Below are 6,962 nucleotides of genomic sequence, written 5' to 3' on the forward strand. Positions count from 1 at the left end.
AGGCCCCCAACCATGTCTCCCAAACCCCCCCAGCCACCATGGGCAGCCCCCACCTGGCTCCCACCCATGTCCCCTATCACCCCCACCCCCCAGCAGTACAGGGGCAGCCTCCACCAGGCCCCCACTCATGTCTCCCACCACCCCCACCCTCCAGCCACCATGGGCAGCCTCCACCAGGCCCCCACTCATGTCTCCCACCACCGCCACCCCCCAGCCACCATGGGCAGCCTCCACCAGGCCCCCACTCATGCGTCCCACCCACCCCCACCCCCTCAGCAATGTGGGGCACCCTCCACCAGGCCTCCACCCATGTCTCCCACCACCCCCACCCCCCCCAGCCACCATGGGCATCCCCCACCAGGCCCCCACTCATGTCTCCCACCCACCCCCACCCCCCAGCCACCATGGGCAGCCTCCACCTGGCCCCCACTCATGTCTCCCACCACCCCCACCCACCAGCCACCATGGGCAGGCCCCCACTCATGTCCCCTATCATCCCCACCCCCCAGCCACCATGGGCAGCCTCCACCAGGCCCCCACTCATGTCTCCCACCCACCCCCCAGCCACCATGGGCGTCCCCCACCAGGCCCCCACTCATGTCAAGCACCCACCCCACCCCCCAGCCACCATGGGCAGCCTCCACCAGGCCCCCACTCATGTCTCCCACCACCCACCAGGGTGGGGGTGGTGGGAGACATGAGTGCGGGCCTGGTGGAGGGTGCCCCTGGATGCTGGGGGTGCAGGGGGACATGAGTGGGGGCCTGGTGGAGGGTGCCCCTGGATGCTGGGGGGTGGGGGTGCCCCTGGATGCTGGGGTGGGGGTGCAGGGGGACATGAGTGGGTGCCCGGTGGAGGGTGCCCCTGCAGTGCTGAGGGGTGGGGCTAGTGGGAGACATGAGTTGGACATGAGTGGGGGCCTGGTGGAGGGTGCCCCTGGATGCTGGGGGGTGGGGGTGCAGGGGGACATGAGTGGGGGCCTGGTGGAGGGTGCCCCTGCACTGCTGAGGGGTGGGGGTGGTGGGAGACATGAGTTGGACATGAGTGGGGGCCTGGTGGAGGATGCCCTGTACTGCTAGGGGGTGGGGATGGTGGGAGGCATGAGTGGGGGCCTGGTGGAGAGTGCTCCTGGATGCTGGGGGGTGGGTGTGGTGGGAGACATGAGTTGGACATGAGTGGGGACCTGGTGGAGGGTGCCCTGCACTGCTGGGGGGTGGTTGTGGTGGTAGACATGAGTGGGGGCCTGGTGGAGGGTGCCCCTGGATGCTGGGGGGTGGGGGTGGTGGGAGACATGAGTGGGGGCCTGGTGGAGGGTGCCCCTGGATGCTGGGGGGTGGGGGTGCAGGGGGACATGAGTGGGGCCCTGGTGGGGGCTGCCCATGGTGGCTGGGGGGTGGGGGTGGTGGGAGACATGAGTGGGGGCCTGGTGGAGGCTGCCCCTGCACTGCTGGGGGGTGGGGGTGATAGGGGACATGAGTGGGGGCCTGGTGGGGGATGCCCATGGTGGCTGGGGGTGTGGATGCAGGGGGACATGAGTGGGGGCCTGGTGGAGGGTGCCCCTGGATGCTGGGGGGTGGGGGTGATAGGGGACATGAGTGGGGGCCTGGTGGAGGGTGCCCTGCACTGCTGTGGGGTGGGGGTGCAGGGGGACATGAGTGGGGCCCTGGTGGGGGCTGCCCATGGTGGCTGGGGGGTGGGGTGGTGGGAGACATGAGTGGGGGCCTGGTGGAGGCTGCCCCTGCACTGCTGGGGGGTGGGGGTGCAGGGGGACATGAGTGGGGGCCTGGTGGAGGGTGCCCCTGCACTGCTGAGGGGTGGGGGTGGTGGGAGACATGAGTTGGACATGATTGGGAGCCTGGTGGAGGGTGCCCCTGGATGCTGGGGGTGCAGGGGGACATGAGTGGGGGCCTGGTGGAGGGTGCCCCTGGATGCTGGGGGGTGGGGGTGCAGGTGGACATGAGTGGGGGCCTGGTGGAGGGTGCCCCTGCACTGCTGAGGGGTGGGGGAGGTGGGAGACATGAGTTGGACATGAGTGGGGGCCTGGTGGAGGGTGCCATGCACTGCTGGGGGGTGGGGGTGGTGGGAGACATGAGTGGGGGCCTGGTGGAGGATGCCCCTGGATGCTGGGGGGTGGGGGTGGTGGGAGACATGAGTTGGACATGAGTGGGGGCCTGGTGGAGGGTGCCCTGCACTGCTGGGGGGTGGGGGTGGTGGGAGACATGAGTGGGGGCCTGGTGGAGGGTGCCCCTGGATGCTGGGGAGTGGGGGTCAAGGGGGACATGAGTTGGATATGAGTGAGGGCCTGGTGGAGGGTGCCCTGCAGTGCTGGGGGGTGGGGGTGCAGGGGGCCATGAGTGGGGGCCTGGTGGAGGGTGCCCCTGGATGCTGGGGGGTGGGGGTGATAGGGGACATGAGTGGGGGCCTGGTGGAGGGTGCCCCACACTGCTGGGGGGTGGGGGTGCTGGGTGACATGAGCAGGTGTGCAGGGTAGTCCCCTGTGGTGTCGGCTGCCTGCAGGGGCCGTGGAGGGTGTACAGGGAATACCTGGGAGCACACAGCCAAATCGCGTGTAGAATTTCCCGCGTACCCCTGAAATACACGTACCCAGCCAAATCGCGTGTGGAAATTCCTGCGCACGTACCCGGCCAAATCGCGTGTGGGACTTCCCGCGCACCCCTGAGATCCACGTACCCAGCCAAGTCGCGTGTGGAAATTCCCACGCACGTACCCGGCCAAATCGCGTGTGGAACTTCCCGCGCACCCCTTAAATCCACGTACCCTTCCAAATCATGTGTGAAACTTCCCGCACACCCCTGAGATCCACGTACCCAGCCAAATCGCGTGTGGAAATTCCTGCGCACGTACTCGGCCAAATCGCGTGTGGAACTTCCCGCGCACCCCTGATATCCACGTACCCTGCCAAATCGCGTGTGGGACTTCCCGCGCACCCCTGAGATCCAGTACCCAGCCAAATCGCGTGTGGAAATTCCCGCGCACGTACCCGTCCAAATCGCGTGTGCAACTTCCCGCGCACCCCTGAAATCCACGTACCCTGCCAAATCGCGTGTGGGACTTCCCGCGCACCCCTGAGATCCATGTACCCAGCCAAATCGCGTGTGGAAATTGCCGCGCTTGTACCCGGCCAAATCGCGTGTGGAACTTCCCGCACTGTATATAGGTGCTATTTGTTGGCGCACCTTTTGGCGCACATTTATTACAGGCGCAGAGACGCTACCGCCTGCTTTCTTGTGGCGGTCGTGTTTGTGCCTTGCGCTGGTTTGACCGTGCGCTTTTTTGCCCTATACGATTCCATGAATACGTGTTGTAGGCGAGCGTGTGGGCGTTCCGCGCACTTGCACCCTGTACTTCCCCCGTGATGCCCACATTTTGGCAAGTTGTTCCCCATTCCGAGTGTTACGCCCCGTGTTCCGCCTACTTTTGTTGTTTGCGCCGCGCTATGTGCGATTTTCGCTGTGGCCTGTGCGATTTTCGCTGTGACCTGGCGCACGCCGTTAGATGGCCTGTGCGCCAACGTGCGCCGTACACTTTTTTAGCGCACATCCGATGGTTTTCTCGCGCACGGCCTTCCATGAATCGATGTGCGCTGCTTTTCGTGCGATTTTCGCACTTGCACTGCGATTTTTGCTATTCCACTGCGAATCGCACGTTTTTGGCCACTTGCGCTGCGCTAATTATTCCATGAATCGGCCTGTAAGTCTATTCGTCTTACGACTAATGCGAGAGTTGTCTTGTACCTGAATATTGCTATTAGTTCAGGAAATCGATATAGAAAAAAAAGGAAACTAGTCTTTCTTGGTATCCCAGAGTGAAAAGTTCTTATCCAGGATGGGGTCCGCCAACGCAGAAGGGGGAGTCAAAAAAGGAAACCAAAGAGATTTCCTTTAGTTGTTGGACCCATTATAATCCATGATCCAAACTTTACGATGTGGTCTATCAAGACCTTCAATCCCCTTTTGTAACAATGCGTTTCGGCGGAACAGCAATGTGAGTTCAATTTTCCATAAGGAAAGGTCCGCCTTCATCAAGGGAGTGGGTGACAGTAACCTAGAAAAAACCGGAGGTCAGGATGAGGAGTATTTGAAGTATATGCCTAGCTCCAGTCTAGGTCTATGGGTGCTATTGGGCACTAAATTGGAGAAGCCATTAGTGTCTAGCAGCCATGGGTATTCTGGCAGGTGTAGTGCACCTGTCTTAAAATGGTTGCAGCTGTTTGCAGTATACTGAAGTTCGTAGTTGTGTCGCTTTCAAAGGAGCAAATCTTGTGTGCAGGACTGCACATATGCAGAGAGGACCCAGTGTTCTAGTTGCTAGGGATTCAGCAATAAACTGGTGCTGTTCGGAAAGGAAGGAAATCCATTTTTGTAAAGTCACGGGGAACCTGTAGAATGGGGGGACCTCTGGTGCGTGTTCCCGGAGTCGTGTACTGCTAGATGCCAGTGTTCCGAGGAATGCAGAAATGGCATCCAATGAACATTTATAACGTGCTTGCACACAAGTGTTTCTAGGCACGACAAGACAAGATAGGGAGACATGGTGAGGACGAAAACAAACGATTTTACTAGACCTTGGCCCTCCATGGTCCATGCCAGTAACTTACCGACTCCGCCATGGCGGAATGTGAATTACCGCCCCATTCCGAGGTTGGCGGGGCAGTAATTCCCCATGCCGCCATGGCCCTTCCCCATTCCCAATTTTGCCCCATAGGGCTCAATGGGAATGGGGAAGGCGCCAAGTAAGGTGCCACAAATTGCGGCACCGTACTGAGCACCAAGTTTCCATTGCGGGTTGGGGTTTGCAAAAAGCAGGCGTTAAAGTCTCCAACCCGCAAAGAGACCTCGTAATCAGATGTTAAGGGTTTAACGGCGCTGCCACCTTTTACGGCACCGTTAACCCCTTAACGCCTGGGTTGTAATGAGGGCCCTTGTGTCATTTAGATCGTGCAAGTGCAAGGGAGTGGAGATGTGCAAGGGGGGAAGGAAGAAGAGTAGTGCAGTCAGGGCAGACAATGCTCTGTGTAAGTGCAGCGGGGGGGGGCAGCTAGGGAAGTGCAAAAGGGGGACGGGGGAATAGGGTTACAGATACAGCCCCTAAGTGCACAGAGGTCCAGAGGCAGTGCAGGTGCTTGCAGGTCGTGGAGGAAGCATGGTGCCCATTAGATTCAGAGGGTAGCCAGGCGACCACCTAGCGCGCCAGAAGGTAGGTCAGCAAGGGAGAGAAAGAGAGAAAGCAGTATCGAAAAGGAAGGTATTGAGCTGCTTCCGGATCCTAAGGTGGTCGAGTTTGAGAGGGGCATGGAGGACATTCCAGAGGGAGGCACCTGCACTTGGCTGTTGCTTTCATTCTTTAATTACTTGTTAAGCCAGTGGATTCAGCCTGCAGGGGAAATTTACTTTAGTTGTTGTATGGGCTTCTGGGACTGGTAGTCCTGCAACAGAAGAAAAGGAATGCTGACAGAATGGTGTTTGGCAGGAACTGGCATGGACAAAAGAATTATGGATAGTGTGCGGTATGGGCAATGCTACCTTCTCTTGCAGGCGTGGCCACTCTGGATATGGGTGCAGGCAAGGATGCAAGTGTCAATGCCAGCAGAAGCAAGGTTACTTCCTGAGTGTCCTCCACACTCCATGTGCTGCCCTGCATTACGACCACATTCCTCAAATGAGGGAAGCCTTCTCCAGGCACAAGCATCTCGAGGCATAACATCCTAAAATGAATGAAGTGGGCATAACACTTGATAGGCCTCCTAGGTGTAGGATATAAAGAGCCCTTTCACAGACAGACCCACATGTGCATGCTGACCTACCTTGGTGGGCCTCCTAGGTGTGGGATACAAAGGGCCCTTTCACAGACAGACCCACATGTGCATGCTGACCTACCATGGTGGGCCTCCTAGGTGAGGGATACAAAGGCCCTTTCATAGACAGGCCCACATGTGCATGCTTACCTAGCTTGCTGGGATCATGCTGACCTAACTTGCTGGGCTCATGCAGACCTAGCTGGCTGGCTGGTCTCATGCTGACCTAGGTTACTGGGCTTGAGCTGACCTATCTTGCTGGGCTCGAGCTGACCTATCTTGCTGGGCTCGTGCTGACCTAGCTTGCTGGGCTCATGCTGACCTAGATAGCAGGGCTCATGCTGACCTAGCTTGAGGGGCTTGTACTGACCTAGCTAGCTGAGCTCGTGCTGACCTAGCTTGCTGGGCTCATGCTCTCCCATCTTGCTGGGCTTGTGTTGCCCTTTAGTAAAATGTTCCCCTATAGAAATAGCTATTTTGCAGTGTCATGGGCAGCTTTGCAATGATTATTTTCTGCAGGGTAAAATAGAATAAAAAACAACAGGCAGGGGGCTGAGGAGTGTAAGTGACCGAGAGGAAGACCTCTGAGAAGATGAAGGCCCAGACACAGGCAGAGGGCGAGAGGAGAGGCCAGCAAAGGAGGGTCCGGGGAGAGCAGGAGTGTGAAAAGACGAGAAAGGGAGATATCCGGGGCAGAAACACTCCTTCCTAGATCTTAATGGGTGTGATGCTGTAATTAAGGGGAATATTTAACCACTGACCTTCCCACTCCCAGCTCTGCAGATAAGGAGGATCCGGGGCGCCAGTCACCCCGCAGAGAGGCCATGAGTTGGGCAGTGTCCGCACTGCGCATGTCCAGTACCGTCACATTTCAGACTGCGCATGCCTTGAAAAGGGTTCTTCCTACTGGGCATGCGTACAGTAGCCGCGCATGAAACAGCAATCGAGACGATTTTTCTCTAATGCGCATGTTCGTTACCAGTACACTTCATACTGCGCATGTAAAAAGTGAAGAATAACCACTGGGCATGTGTTCAGTAGCTTCGCTTCAAACCCAATCGAGAGACGAAATCTCTCTAATACGCATGTCCAATGTCCGCACTGGTCACACTGCGCATGCTTTACAGTGAAAGGATTCCTGTTAGGCAC

The 6,962-nt window shown here is 58.4% G+C and overlaps 1 protein-coding gene across 2 annotated transcripts in view; it reads right to left on the bottom strand.

Moving 5' to 3' along the window:
• LOC138516973 (zinc finger protein 268-like) overlaps nucleotides 1-6,673 on the bottom strand; it is a 387,224-nt gene extending 380,551 nt beyond the window's left edge. For both annotated transcript variants that reach the window (XM_069632459.1, XM_069632460.1), the window contains exon 1: nucleotides 6,575-6,673. The gene's annotated coding sequence lies outside the window, so the exon portion shown is untranslated. The remainder of the gene's footprint in view (nucleotides 1-6,574) is intronic.
• Between the last annotated feature and the right edge of the window lie 289 nt (nucleotides 6,674-6,962).

Source organism: Ambystoma mexicanum, chromosome 6q (genome assembly GCF_040938575.1).
Source record: "Ambystoma mexicanum isolate Mex_15411 chromosome 6q, UKY_AmexF1_1, whole genome shotgun sequence".
NCBI classification, from domain to species: Eukaryota; Metazoa; Chordata; class Amphibia; order Caudata; family Ambystomatidae; genus Ambystoma; species Ambystoma mexicanum.